Genomic DNA, 16,309 nt, shown 5'->3' with positions numbered 1-16,309 from the left:
TTTTAAACAAGCACTCTAACAACACTTTGAGGAATAAATGCAAAACACACCACCAGTAAGACAGTAATTACAAAGTCTTGGAGGCAAACCATATAAGGAAGTGTATATCTCATCTTATCCACCGTGATTAATAGAGAAAGCCTTTCTACACTACTGACAGATTGATTGATCGATTGATTTTAATAAGAAGGAATACCAACATTTACAGAGTCAAATAAATAATATTTGCTTCTCTGTAAGCTAGGGAGCTTAATCACTTATTTTAACAATACCACCATTGTTTAAAACTTAGAGTCACTTCTTAGACTTAACTTTCAATACAGCATGTGAGTCTTCAAACATATATACAAATTACAAAAGGAAAAACTGGTTTCATTATATTATTGTTCCTTCCGGTTTTTTAAATCAAAATTAGAGTTCCCCAGATTCATCACCCTGGTTCTAAACAAGTTCAGACCACTTCCCAAATATACCCTCACAGGAAATAGGATGTTTAAAAGATTCTATCAGAGGACCAAGATGCAGAAAAAATGTTTACTGTTTTGAGTAGAGGTAGAGTCCATGGCCTCTCGGAAAGATGGTTTTGAACACGATAATGTTCACTGGGATATGTAAGTTCAACTAGGCTTTTCTAAAAAGTATATTATTGAACATTACTGAACACATTCCAATAGTGATAAGAAAAGAAGACATTACCTATGATTGCACTCTTTAATGGCTTCCCGCTGGGTTGTTTCTGCTCACTTCACTTGATCAGAGGGGCAGAAAAAATTTCTCCAACACTTGGCACGGCTGGAAACTCCAAGAAGATTTTCAAAATCTATAGAAAGGAATAAAAATGTCGCATAATGGTTAATAAACTGCAAAACCCAATCTAAGTTTCACTTGTTTTTTCTCCTCCCCTGAACCACTATTTATTGTGCACTGAATGGGTAATCCTCAGATTGCAGTTACCTTTGTCATTAAAACAAAAAAAATTTTAAGCAAAATGTAAATCGGTATTTAGAAATCTGAATGCTAGCGAAAAACAGGACTGTCACTGGGTTGCAGAAAGTAGAGAGTAGGATTCTATCCTTAAGAGATAGTAATTCTATGCTTCTTTTACAAGAGAAAAAAAAGTGGGAAACTATATAAATCCATATCTATGCATAAGCAGCATCATATTAAGCTAATGACAAAATATAAAATAGCAAAGAGGGGACTATAACTTTCATAAACAGTTTTTTTTTTAATATGAAACACTCCCAAAATATTCCCAAGTACCTTTGACCTATCTAGACATCGACAGGTGAAAGCAGTTTTTTTGCCATCCCATGGGCAGAATTTACTTCGGTCTTAGACACATATTTCATATCATCAGGCCCAACTGGGAAGACAAGTTTCACAGCACAAACACATAGCTTAACCCCTACTGTACAACCAGAAAAATATGAGTTTGAAAAAGGCTGGGAAAAATTATCTTACCTGAGAGAAAAACAGAGAACAACACCTAGAGGTGTCCAGGACAGTACAGCAAAAAGACTAACCCCAAACGCTTGGATACAAAAGGCTGAAGCTAATGCAAATGCTAAACAGAACCACGGAAAGCCAATATTCAATATCAAAATAGGAAGCTAGAGAAAATTTCCAAGAAAGAAGATTTTTAAAAAATAAGTACTATACTTATATTTAAAGCATAGAAATAATTTCAATGTCCAACAATTGGGGAAACGTTAAATAAATTTGATATGACATAATTAGCCACAATTCTGTCAGCCGTCAAAAATGTTATGTTTATCATAAAATGGGAAAATGGCAATTATCATATAAAAAAGAAAAAAAGACAGGGTACACGTTGTAATTACATATAATCATAACTGCTCACACAAAAGCAAAAAGAAAGATGCAATTTACTCTGATATAGATACAAGTATTAGGTAAATTAGTATCTCCCCCTCTTTAGATGGGTTAAGGTCAGCAATTCAAATCAGAATGTAGTACAACAAAAATGTCTTTTCGAAATCTCTGTATCTTTTTTTCCCAAGCCCCAAAGGATAAGCCACTTACTGATGTAATAATTTTTCTGCAACAGTCTATTAAAAGATGGTTCCCTAAAAAGTTACTGTAAGAGCTTTTGAGAGTGTGTTTTTGACCTATAAATGCCTTAAAAGGCTGAGAATGCAGTACCTTTTCCTATAGCAAATGTTTCATGAATAGAAAAAAATGGGGAGGGGGGTACAACGTGACCTAAACCTTCCAAACTAGTGGTAGTGACCAGGCACAAGAAGAGTGAGTATATAGGGCATGAAAACTAAAGGATAACATTTCACATACAAATAAACAAATGCTTTATATTAAACTTGCCTCAGTCCCTTCAAATCTGCCTTCCTCACTCTAATCAATTAACCTTATTAAGCACCTGGGACCTTGAGGTATATAATTCATAATCAAATCTCTGGGCATTTCATTGCATGAGGTTTTACAAGTAACAGAATTCTACTTCTTCCATAATCCCACATGAACAGTTTTATCATCGTATACTGGAGAGATACAGGCTCTTCTACTAACTCTTAAGAATTACGGATTGCTTCCAGATGCTTTTCAGGCTATTTCAAGTCTTTCTTCATTCTGCGACTCTTGAATTATGAAAGGGCATCTCTAATTCATGAGAAATAGCTCTCCCATCTTCGCGTCCATTATCATATATCCTTCCCTTACACTCACCATTTTGAGGCACTGCCACACGTATGCTTTTACTTAGGTAATAAGGCATGGCTGTGTATCACTAAAGGCTTTCCTGGGAATGACTCATATTTTACCCTCATGATCCTGTCAGCAGCAACGCTTGGCAACTTCAAAGGGAGCCAAGTCCTTTGACAGTAATGCCCAGAATCACATAGAAAGCAAGGTTAAACGGAACTCACGTCAATGGAAAGGACTCTTAAAATTCACTGAGTCTTGATAATTCTCTTGGATGTCATCTCATTTAAAAACAAAATATGTCTCCTGCTAAAAAGGGGGGGAAGGGGGCAGTTAACCATTCAGTCACACTCAAAATCTCTCTCCAGGCAAGTTCTTTCCTTCTAACAAAACATTCTACCTGTGCATAATAAAATCATATCCAGGCTCACAATCCCTCCATGTAACAGCTACCTCACGTGCTTAATTTCAAAAGAGGGACAGAATTTAACGCTCATTTCCAGATGGCATAAATTCAATAAATTTCAACCTCTCTTGCGCTGAGTTCAGAAATCAGCTAATAGGCAGGGAGTTCACCAAAGACACAACAAAACCACCAAATGAACACGTGGGATGGAGGGATAATTAATATCTACAGCATGGATCTCTCCCCATGTCAGTAAAATAAATGCAGGAGGGATGGATTTATCCATAGCACTGTAGTAATTGACCTGTGTTATAATCAAGTGCTTTCCTAGAGGATAATTACAAATCAATCAATGAAGACAGAAGTCTCAAACAATTCAGCAATTTTTCAAATACATGGAGTTGACTACGAGCTAATTATTGAATAATTTCACTCCCCAAAAGAACAGGACTGAGACCCAAAGTTGTATAGTCACATGTGGAAACTTAAAGAGTGAAACAAAATATTCAACAGAGCCCACAATCATCAATGATCCCACTAAGCATATTTATAGTAACTCTGAGTCTTAAAATGGATGGACCTAAATCCAATCCCTGAATTTTACAGATGACAAAATTGAAGCAGAGGGAGGCTGAGTAATCTTTTCTAAATTAAGCAGCTGATAATTGGTGAAGACAGGGGTAGAATCCTTATCTTCTAACTCACAGGAATGCTCTCCTCCACGTTAAGTGCACAATTCCTCAACTACCCCGGAAACCCTGTGTAATCTGGATGACTTTGGGAGGGTCTCAGCCACGAAACAAATTAGCGAGTTGCGGCATATTACAGAGAAGGAAAGGCAGGCACGGAGAGAGAATACAGGTATCTTAGAAATGAATCAAAAGTACTGATTTATTGAAAGGAATAATGTAGGTAAACAAAATCAAAATCCAAGCAGTAACATGATGTTTTCCAACGTGACAACTACTTGTAAAATGTTTCTTAAGAAAGAAAAGTAGTAGTTATTGTTATTGAAGGTTCTGTATTCACATAAATTTGGAAAATGCTACATTCTAAATATCCCCTTGAATATTCACAAAGCGTATTCTGTGTGTTAAGGCTCTTCGACGGCCTGTAGGAAAGAAACCTGACCTGCTTAGTTTTGTTTAATTCCACATCTTCCAATCTTGACACCTTTGGTGTACAGAGTTTGTGCAGACATCTTCCAAGAAACATTTGCTACTATATTTTGAGGTGGGTCTTTTTTTAAATCAATAATCAATATTAAATTTTAGATGCCTTTTCTATAAAAATGATCATATGATTTTTTCTACTTATATTTAATAAGATGATGAATGTCATTAATCAAGGTTCTACTACTGAACCCTTCTTGTGTACCTAAAATAATCCTCCCTTGCTATGCTTTATCATTCTTTTAATGTGTACAAAGTACATCTTGAACGTGTTATCTCACTTGATTTTCGAAGCAACCCCACAAAGTGGGGACTCACTCACAGTGTGTGCTCCGGCTCTCCTCACTGCTCCTCAAACACACCTCGCTTGCTCTCACGCCAGGGGCTACAGGGGCTCCAGGGGTTCCGGGGGCTGTGCCTGCCAGACTTGCTGCTGCCAAGGCCATCTATCCCCAGATATCCTCCTAGGTCATTCCTCTCTCCATTTATGTCTCTGCTGACATGTCACCTCAAACAGAGTCCACATAAAACAGAAAGAAACACTGCCTTCCAATCTTGTCGCTCTACCCTGACCCTGTTTGATTTTCTTTTGTAGCAACTGTCCCCATGTAACATATATTTAACTTCTGTTCATTTCTATTCCATTGCCCCCAGTAGATTGAGAGCAGGGGTTTTGTCTGGTTTGCTCATTGCTCACTTCCCAGCACCAAGAATATGAGTAGGCCTCGCACATTCTTAATATTTGTTCAATGAATGAATAAATGAATGAATACCCACTTTGCAGAAAAGAAAACTGAAGCTTACGAAGATTACGTAACTAAAAACACACAGTGGCAGAGCCGGAAATGAAACCTATGTCTAACTTTGAACTCTCTACCCTTACCCATTAAAACAAATGACTGGTGATTTTAGGCCATACAAAAATGCTCATATAATCTTACGAATACTAACGCACAAGTGAGTGTCACCACTAAAAATGAGAGGAAACTGTAGATGGTCCGTGTACAAGGTAAGCAAAAGAATCAGAAGATGGCCTCCAAAGAATTGCTTGGAAATAATGAATATTATAGTAAAGCAGCTCGGCTCTCTCAATGCACAAGAGCCTCAGAGTAAGCATCATGAAGCTCTGACCTTCATCCATATGTGTCCTTGGATATCCAGAAGACAAAACTGGATGTTTCCAGGCCGAATGGCCATTAAACAGGTGTTTACTACCAAGGCTGGCAGCACAGTACGAGAGGGCACTCCCCGGAGATTAGCCAGAGTATGATTAGCCATTAGCCGGTACAGACACCAATGGCCTGGCTGAGAAAAAGCATTTGTTCTTTCTCGGGGTTTTGGGGGGTTTCAAAAGGTAACTTAGAAATTCTTCATGCTCTTTCCCTCTTCTATCAGTGGGGCACTTTCTTGAACCAACTTTAGGCTAAAAACAAATTTTCACAAATCTCCATTTCTGACATTTAAATAGTATCTTTGATTTTTTTTCCCCCCAGAATTCAATCAAACCCTTTAGAACTGTGGGGCGGGGCTGACCCAATACTGCAACGTGTCACATTTAATTCCATCAACGTAAAACATAATGAGCAAAGACTGAGCTAGTGAGGCATGACTAAACGTTTTGAACCTATGAATTTAAAAAGCAAGGCTCATTTATGTTATTTCTAAATAGTAAATAAAATCATTTTCCAACATTTTGCTATCCAATTACAGTAATTTTTCCACCAACACACACTTGAGGAATGCTACAAAAGGCCTTTTCTAACAGTTTGTTCTACTGTTTGTTGCTCAGAACCTTCTAAATATTTCTCTAGTTGGCTTCTACTCAAAGGTAAATAGAAGGCAGTAAAATTTATGAAAAATGTATTCGACTGCTTAAAATACATCAACCAAAAGAAAAAAAGATTTTAGAGCTACATGAGTTGTGAAACTATCTCTCACTTACTCTACAGTTTCAATGATAGGCAACAACACTGACAGACTGGTCAAGTTCTAAATCACCTACTATAAAGAGGCCAGCTCTTCCATCTTGAATTCTCCCCTTGGTCAAGGCCAGAGTAAATACCTGTCCTTCACATTTTTAAACAACGTCGCCACAAATACAAGCTGTAGGCCACAAATACGAGCTCTCATACCAGGGAGGAAGCAAATTCCAGCACACTGGACAAATTTCCGCTCTCTTAAACCCATCTGTTGATTGTTCCCTTGCCTTTCTCGGCTGTCAAGATAGTGAAAGGAGGAAAAGGACCTTTCTGTAAAACTCTACAGTGTAACCAGATCCTTTGCCCTTTAGTCGATTCACACAGAGAAAGGTAAAATAAAAGTCCTGTTATGGTTTAAAATTTAGCTATGAAAATTATTTGACCAACGTGTTGCAAGATTTTAATAAGATTAGTAAAGTGAAGTCAATTGAAGTCAATTTTTACATTTCATAAGCCCCAAATGAGACATTAAAGAAGAATTTTTAAAAGTAACATTTAAAAGCTACTTTATAAAATTAATGGAAGAAACTGACAATTGTGCCAGTTCAGAAATGCCTCAAAATAGGGAAGTAAGAACCTAAAGAGCATTAACTATAAAAAACGAGACTAGCATTAACTATTTACAAAGGAGTCTTAAAATTAAAAAAAAATAAAACCAGATTTGCATTGAAAAAAAATCACCTTAATAAAACTCAACTTAATACAAGAAAATAATTTATTCACTTTACATAATATTATTTCATTTTCTTTAGTCCTTCCTCAAAGAATTCTAGAGATCTTTATAAATATTGTCCACTTAATCCTTCATTTGCCAGTAAAAAAGGAAAAAGTGTTTGCTATTATCATTTGCAAACACACGAGAGCTTTTAATAACAAAAAAAGAAGAGAAAGTTTCAGGAAATTTCAAAGCAAAGCAGACGAAGTACTCTCTTTTTTAGGTTTGGGGCTTTGGAGGAGAACGGGGTGAGACATACAACAAGAACAGAAATACATATATGTATTCTAATACAGGATTGGCTTACATAAGCAAACAGGTCTGGAGTTTGCTGGCCAACAATTTTGCCACAAACTTGTAGGAAAAGTAAGTTTGGCAGAATCCGGGTTTACACTTCAACATTCGAAAAATATTTTTCTACCAACTTTCATATCAAGCACATGTTTTATAATTCTAACAGACTGATATTGGGCATTGCCACTTATATTTCATCTGAATCTTAGGAGTAAGAAATTTTCAGAAACATGAAGTAGCTGACAGAATTCTAACTCTCATGTGAAATCCCTAACAGAAAACATGAAGACAACAAAGTAAGACAAGTCACTATAAAAAAAAACAGAGCAAGAGGAAAAGATTCCACTACTTTCAGAGGCAGGTCAAAAAGGAAAGTGCAGCTAACATCCTTTGCAGTTACAGGGCCCTTTGTACACGTCTCCATTACTATGGCTTTACGTTTTTATCCCCCTTTGTACACGTCTCCATTACTATGTCTTTACGTTTTTATCCCCGTAGGAGGTTGTACTCTCCTTGAAGTGAAGGACCTGGCTTTATATCATCCTAGCTTAACAGCCCTTAATTCAAATACTTCAATCAAGTGTTCAGGCAATAAACATTTCTTAAATTCTCTTGACCAAAAATATTCCTGGCATTTGTGTTATGTAAATTTTATCTCCATTAGAAAGACACCAAAAAGAATAATCATGGCCCGAAACACACGTTAAAAGCCACTGTCACCTCAGCGGCTGTGTGGCTGCCTGACCATGGCGCTATACACTTGAGGCTGAAGTAGAATAGTATTGAATGTCAACTCTAAATATATACAGAGGGTGTCAAAAAAATGTATACACTTTTTTTTGTATACACATTTTAGTAAAGGAAAACACTATTAAAATTGTAATACTCAATATACACTGATAAGAAAAGATGAATGTGAGTCACGTGACTTCTGCAATTACCAAGAGGTGCTCAAAGTGGTTACCATCAGTGTCCAGACACTTCTGATCACGGCGAACTACTGCTTGAGCATAGATAACATCTCTTAAAATGTGTGTACATTTTTTTGACACCTCTGGTGTGTGTGTGTGTGTGTGTGTGTGTGTGTGTGTGTGTGGTCACAGGATGTGGACTACAGCATAGGCAATATAGTTCATGGTACTCTAATAGCTATATAGGATGCAGAGGGGTAGTAGATGGGGGTTTATCACTTTGTGAAGGGTGTAAATGTCTCACTAGTACGTTGCTTTGTACACCTGAAACTAATTTTTTAAAAAAAAAGCCAGTGACAGGGAAAGGGTGCTTTTTAACTATGAAGGCAAAGCTATTAATGTTTTGAAGTCAGAACCTAAGTCACTGGACTCCAAAGTAAGGGTAATCCGTTTTAGAGTAAACAACAAGTATTACAATCACACAGGTATCTCCTAACGCTTCATACGTCCAGACTACTCAACTATCCAGATAAGTGAATACATAACCTCAAAACACCTATCAAGTTATACATGGTTTCTGGGTCAGATGATCAGCACGCTGTTAAAATTGATTTGCCTTCTTTACTTAGGTGCAAACATTCTATAACACGAGGTTCCACCATAGGAAGGACATATTCAGAGTGGTGTTCTTTTTTCTTATGAGAAAAAAAAAAATACACTCAGGATTTAAGGAGAAGAAAAAAAATACACCAAAGGTTAAAAAAAAAAAAATGATGCCAGGAATGACCTGGACTTAAAAGAAAAACTTCAGGGAGATGCAGAGGCCTGCTTTGCTTCAGGCTCCTTCTCAGCCTCAAGTATCTGAATCCATTATGCTTCTTCCAAGAAATGTAAAGACCACCACCATGGGCTGGGGGACGGACTGGAACATGGCCCTGGCGCTCCGGAAGCACCACGGCCCCTCCCCCTCCCAGATGTCCTCCGCACCTGTACCCATCGTGTCCCCTGAGATAGAAGCAACAAAACACGTGTCATTCAGGTAAAAATATGATCTTTGGCTTCGTGCTTGGACTTTGAAAGGTCACCTCCACACCAGCCAGCATTTGAGGTCATTAGTTCACATGATGCCCACTGCTTGTGCCCCACAAATTACAATCCTGGAGCAAAAATGCAATGTGGCCACAGGCCAAAGAAAGAAAACAGAAACTTCTGTAGAAGGATGCAGAGGGCAAAGGTATTATTATTAATTACCTAGTCTGAACTCCTAACACTAACACCAATGGCTTAAAGAATACAGAGCTTTCACACGACCGATCAGGTTTCACTAGACAGACTGTAAGAAGGCAGGGCATGAATCCTCTCATCTAGTCTCATTACTGCTCAACAAGTCACAGATGTACAAACCCTAACAATTTATACAGATATTTTATGTTTCCCCCCAAAACGTCTAAATGACATCAATATGCATATTCCTAATAGAAATATGGCGTCTTTTGCTCAAATTTATTACAATCAAACCTCTGCCTTATTAACAGAAGAACCACCATTCCACTCGCTTTTCTACCCACCCAATGCCAGGAAACTGAAATAAATGACTGACATCTTGATGTCCTTTTCAGTGACCACACTGCAGTAAGAGTGATTCAAGTCAGAAGACTATCAGAAGCTTTCTAAGCATGACTATGCCTTTTAGAAAATGTTCTGTCTCCTAGCCCTCAAAACAGACACCTTTTAGGTGCCAGCCTGCCTGAACACGCACAGTCTCATTGCTGACTGAATCCTAGACACGATGCATTTGCAAAATAAAAGTAAATTAAATATCCACATAGACAGCTTTATTTTCTACACTGTTAGACAAAAAGCACAAGTAGAATAAGTGAGTCACAGATCTCTGGCTTGAACACAAATGGAATTACCCTACCGCACATCCTTTAAAAATGCAAAGCACTATCTCAAGTTCATTTGTCACTTGGAGAAATCGCTGTGCTTTTATGATGAGAATTCATTTATGAGAAGCTCTTAGCACAGTTTTCCCCTTAACCTCCTCAATTTATCTTACATTTGCTACTCTTCCACAACAAACTTTTATATGCAATTTTAAGGCTGTGTAATGTAAGTTACAAGGGCACTGGTCTTTGAAACCCACAGAACAATCTAATGAAAAGGAGGTGATGCTTCCAACTTGCCCTCTCCTGACCCAACATGCGAAAAAATAGGATTGGGTTTTCTATGATCCTTGTGAAGGAGAAAAGAGGGGCTGGAGCCAGCTATCACTTGACTCTGAAGTGGAAAGGTTATACATCTATAAAAATGTGCTTAAAAATCGCTAAAATAAGGAATAGCGAAAAAGATATCCATAAATTTAACATGATACATTTCCTTTAGAGAGAGAATTATGATTTTCGGTCAGTTAAACAACTGGTATTTTATCCACAATAAACTTTTAAGACTTCTCTAGGCATCGTCCAAGTGTGTTTGGAAGTAACCAGAACATAAACTAGTGGGAGTTGCCCAGTGCTTTCAGATGATGGGCAAGCCTGGTGGTACTGTTTCACGCTTTTTCTCAGCCTCAGTGTCATCAACTATAAATAGGAATAATATCCTCCTGCTCTATATACTTTACAGGATAGAATTCTAAAAAGATACTATACCTGAAACTCTTGGGTAAACACAGGTATTCATCTCCCCCTCCCCCTGCCCCAACACACACACCAGAAATAGAAAGGCATGACTGCACAAGTTAAAAGAATCAGTCTTACTCTACTGAATGTACACAGTAACACTTGAGACCACAAGGCAGGCTAAAATATGATTGCCAATCCCCCTGGAAGCTCTGCTATCTCAAATGGCTACAAATCGTGTGAAGATGTATTAAAAACTATTATCCAAAAGCAGGTAAAGCAATAATAAATCAGGTTTTTCTTGGATGAGAGGGACCGGTACATACCATAGAGCCTTTCCTGAATCTGATGAAAATTATGGGCACTCTACCCACAAAATATCATTATCCATACATATAAGCAAAGCTTGTTTTTCTGATATCAAGGGTGGTTCTTGGATCTTCCATTAAGAATCCCTAGCTACAGGCTGCTGAGCGACGACCCAGTGAGTCAGAAAGACACAGAGGAAAAGAAAACTGGTCTGTGATGTTAACGTGGATAAGATGGTCGTGTTCACATAAATGCCACCCTCAGGAAATCCTCCCTCACACACTCACTGGAGACATGAAGCTTGAAAAGATTTGCAATTTAGAGTTACCTCAGCAGTCTTCAGACAAATGAGGCCCTGGTTGGTCAAGCAGAAAATCATTTCCTTTCATAAAACAACGAGGCTTCCAACTAACACCTAATAGTAGTATTCATACAAATCTAGTGGCTGCTCTAGAATCTCCACAGAAAAGGGACCAAGGGGTGGCCTAATTGGAAGCCAGAGCCAGGGTATTTAGATACAGGGGCTTAGGATTTCACCTAAGGTTGAGAAAACATCAAATTTCCATAGCATGGCAAGAAGAGTGCTATAGGGAAGGGCGTGGAGAGGAAGCGGCCAACCTTTAGCACCATCTCTGTGTTCTCCAACAAGTGTTCTCAAACCTGAATGTGCAGCAGAACCACCCAGAAGGCTTGTTAAATGCCAATTGCTGGGCTCCACCCTCAAAGTTTCTGATTCAGCAGGTCTGGGGTAGAGGCCGAGAACTGGCATTCTAACAAGTTTTAGGGGGTGTTGCTGCTGTTGCTGCTGCTGCTGCTGGTCCGAGGACCAGCAGTTGGATCGAATCTATACGATCGTATAGATTCGAGCCTGTCCCACATAGGCCATCCTAACTTCTTACGCACATTCATAGTCTCAACCCGATGCCATGCTCATCCTCAAGTAACAAACCAGTACCACTCTGTCCCTCATGTCGGCTTCTTACCTGTGGTACCTAACGGGGCACGCCGGTCGGACAGCACGGTCACAACACACAGTAAGCTTCTGGATGACCACAATGTCTGCGGGGGATACACACAGAAATGGAGAGGAAGCAGTAGGAGCGGTTCTGTTTTAAAGTTTTACCCTCAGGAAGCCATGCACAGCAAATTGGAGCTAGGAGGGTTTGCTTAAGACTTAGGCAAACACGCATGACTCCAGAGCTTTGGTTTCCAAATTGAGCCCCACAGAGCTCCAGATGTTACGTCCTGATACCTCAAGGGTGGGGTGGGCAGGGAGAAGAGAAACGACAGAGCCTTTTGGCCTCCCATTTCAGTTCCTCCCTAAACTGGAAGTTCAGCTTTTCTCCGAGTACATATTCGTATAAATTATATTAATTAATGTTTCCATTGTCCCTTTGAGGGAAAGACAGTTTAGAGAACACTGGATCTGATTACCTCTAAGAGTCCCTCCATGTCCATGATGCCATTACATACAACAATCAAGCGTTGAGTGACACACTAAAAAATGTTAAAAATCAGACTGGCCCAGGAGGCTGACAAAACACCAAAAATAGCATCAGAATGAGGGGTTAGCCGTCAGATCACACTTGTGTCTGGTATGAAGGCCTGGGTGTCATACACAGGAGCTTCCAGACTGACTGAGGGCAGCAACTGAACCTCTGTAAATCAAATATAAAAAACAGAGACCCCAGTGGTAATTATCTTTAAACTTGCCCTGTCGAGCAGACACGTTGCAGAAACCACGGTCTTTTCAGTAAGTGCCACAGTGATACTGTGAGATACAGAGCAAGATGCCATACGCTCAGGATTATAAACAAGGCCACCTACGAAACTGGTAAACCTTTTCTTTGTGGCACACATTTGTAAGCTGCCAGCAAGTTATGCATTAAGTCCATAACAGGACCACCGCTGAAAAGACAGAACAGAGCTGGAGGGGAGGGAGGAAATGGTATTTGGGGGAAGATGGATAGCATATCTTTTATTATGCTTTAACTTATAAGTCACCCATACTTCCAGTATTCAAAACCATCTTTGAGGAGCAAATGAGGAAATGGAACCTTCTAAGTGAGGGCGGTCATCCGCACTTGGGATGCTAAAAGTGTGTGCAATGACTACGAGTTCTATCAGGGAATGGACATGGGTTTGGCATTTAAACAAACAAACAAACAAAAAAGATAGTAAGAGCATCTTCAAAGCCACTGGGATCTCTCACACACACCATCATCCTACTTTCAACCAATCCCCATGACGACCTTCTTTGGCTAGGGCAGCACCTACAGGTAGGGGGGAAAAGATGGTGGCAGTAAGTCAGGACCTTGCCATCCATTTCCAACAGATGATCTTCAACACCACTCTGCAAGTCCTATCTTCCCTAAACCTAAGCTGCCAGAATGTATCTGCTCTTACCTGTTCTGGGAACCATGAGGGTGGAGAGGGTATGAGGCTGACGTGTTATGTAGGCACTATTTCAATCAACAAAAATGTTTCTGAGCTCTTTTGGCAACGATGAGTCTCAAATCTAAAAAAGGAGCTAACTACCCTCCGCCAACCAGCACTGTAACATCATACCTAATGGCACAGGGAACTGGGTTAGAGTCCAAAGTCAAACTCAAGGCAGCAATTACAAACAGTTAAAACTATCCTTGACAATTCCCTGAAATTCCTCATAAAATACAATACTATGCTGCCTCTCACTAAGTCCAGGATAACCAGCTTTTCCAGCCCTTTGGAAAAGACTATTAACTCTTCAGGTAAACACCAAATAAAGTACTTGGCTTGCACTGCATGGGCCATGCAGTTTTAAACCCAAACACTCACACTCTGGGAGGAAACAAAATCTCCCTACGAACTACAGGCTTGTATCCCCCATCTCCTGTTCACTCTTAAGACTAGGCTCGCCGTATTTCAATTATTTGTTGTCCTTGTTATTTTCTTCTTCTGGCTAAGTGCATGACTTTGATTCCAATGAGTAAGATATGCATACATCCACTCCACTGTAATATCAAAATCTTCTTATTTACCCAAAGACATGTCCAAGATGCCACCCTTTCTTTGAGTCAACAAACTGAATCCTTGTTTGGAACGCAAACATATAACAGAGAAGCGGTTATATATAAACCCCACACGAGAGAATAAATGTTTTTACTAAATTAGCTCCAGTTATTTGGAGAGACTAGGGACACCAGAGAATGAACAGGTAAGTTTTGGTAGGTGGAAAGAAATCAAGAAAGATCCAGAACATGAGGTCCATTCCCATCAAATTGGATCTTGTCAGGGAACAATGTGAACCCATGGTGCACCCCGGGAAGGAGACCAGAGGAAGCAAGAGAGGGATTTTAAAGACACAGATCCAAAGTTCTTCCTGGTCAGTCCTACTCTCACACATTACAAAGTAAATCCCATTCCCAAAGTCCTTCAGGTAGGGGATGACTCCAGAAAAAGTGATGGGCCTGCTAGGCCGCTCTGATTACCCATCAGTTACATAGTCCCAACTGCTATGGTCTCCACCCACTTCAAGGTCACACAAAACTGCTGAGGCTCCAAACACATCCCTGGGCTAATAGATCCCCACAGTTTTTTTCCATGTCTCTACCCTCACAGAATCATGAGGGCCCTGCCCACCACCCCTCAGCCTGCTGGGTACCTCAACACAGGGAGCCTGGCCATATGCTGGGAAACCTGACCTCTCCTAGTGCCGGAAGTACAGGCGTACATTATTCTAATCAACACAGGAATCATCACAGGAAACGAAGAGCTCTCTTACTGCCTCTTCCTGAATGTCTCTTCACCTCACCTCTTTTGCAGCCTTTTTTCCTCTGTCATACTGCCGATTTCACTGGTGTCACCCCTGAGCAGGCTCCACTGCTTCCCCTCCTTCATGTTATCACTATTTTTAGTTCACTCAACCATCCCTCTTTCTTTTGTTCCAGATTCTGCCTCATCTTCACCTGGTTGTCCACAACCTTCCAATGGTCTAGTACTTAGACTCCCATTCCCCGGAAGAACAGGTGGCACATTTAAGTGAAAAATGCACAGAAGAAAACTGCTTATGCTAGTCAAATAAACGCCATATACATTTTCCTACAACCACAGAATTTAAACCCTGTTCCTCTCTTCTGGATGCAAATGCTGCAGCAATCCTCCACTCCCCTGCAAGAGCCTGAAAATCAATCATCTCTGCACTTCCCTCCTTCCGTGAATCCCTGATCAGCTCAGAATTTTTACTTGACCTCAGTCAACACTTATCACCATCTTAAATTCTTTAGCTGATTTTGCAAATGAAAAAACTTTAAGCAGGCAATTAAAACACACTAGTAAACCTGTTCCTGACAGGACTAGACTTAACTCTAATGTAATGAGATAAAATGACAAGTACATGGCTTGCTGCCAAGCTATCATGAACAGTTTAAGAATTAGATTCGAAATAGCTGATAGAACCTGGAAAGACAGAATGACTTTTATACATTTTACCATCTGCTTGGTTTGCACTGTAAGATACGAGACTCAAAACATGAAGATACCAGGTTAGGAAGTTCTTCAAGTCAAGATTGAGAAAGAGGTGTTGGGGGAGGTTACGGAATACTAACTAGATATAACTATTTTTATCTGTAGCAAATATGAGTTATATAATGTATGGTTTTCATAAATTGTATGCTCTGAAACCTTTCATTTGTATTATTTTGTCATGCAGAATAAAATGATCATTTCTTTGCTAAAATGCTTACCTCTGTCACACAAATATTTAAACCTAATAATTAGAAGAATTTAACAGGGGACCGATAAAAAACTAATTTAAATTTAAAACATTAACATTTTATCCAATTTGAAAAACCAGTGTATCACTATTCACATTTTCATAATAATGTATCTTCAAATATCAAAAAGAAATGTCATTTTTCACTAGATACCCATGATTTCAATAAGAAATGTTTTCCCATATTTGGAGGGAAAGTAAACTATTAAGACATGAAAAAATCATAGGCATTCAAAATAGCTGACTTGAGATTCCCTTTATTTTATTTGCCCATAAAATTAAGAGCATCTGTCCTGAAATATGAAAAATGAAAAAAGCTGAATTTCAAGTTTATGCAAACGCCATTCTTCACTCCCCCCACCCTCACCACTTCTACCAACCTTAAGGAACAAGTAGTTTGGGTAGCTCTACAACAAGGGTATTAATACTTTAAGCCATTCTAGCTTCAACCCTGTTCTTTCTTCAGAAAC

General features: G+C 39.2%; 1 protein-coding gene across 2 annotated transcripts in view; it reads right to left on the bottom strand.

Annotated features, from left to right (window-relative positions):
- The window catches only part of FHIP1A (FHF complex subunit HOOK interacting protein 1A), a 198,158-nt gene that overhangs the window by 148,109 nt on the left and 33,740 nt on the right, over positions 1-16,309 (bottom strand). The window contains exons 1-2 of one of the 2 annotated variants that reach the window (XM_081076752.1): positions 12,070-12,145; positions 697-820 (exon numbers count right to left, since the gene is read on the bottom strand). The gene's annotated coding sequence lies outside the window, so the exon portion shown is untranslated. Of the gene's footprint in view, positions 1-696; positions 821-12,069; positions 12,146-16,309 lie in introns of those variants that run through there. The other variant, XM_081076751.1, reaches the window with a different exon arrangement.

This window comes from Rhinolophus hipposideros (genome assembly GCF_964194185.1).
Source record: "Rhinolophus hipposideros genome assembly, chromosome: 16".
NCBI classification, from domain to species: domain Eukaryota; kingdom Metazoa; phylum Chordata; class Mammalia; order Chiroptera; family Rhinolophidae; genus Rhinolophus; species Rhinolophus hipposideros.
Note: the sequence above shows the minus strand (reverse complement) of the source record. Positions and strands in the feature narration are given on the sequence as shown.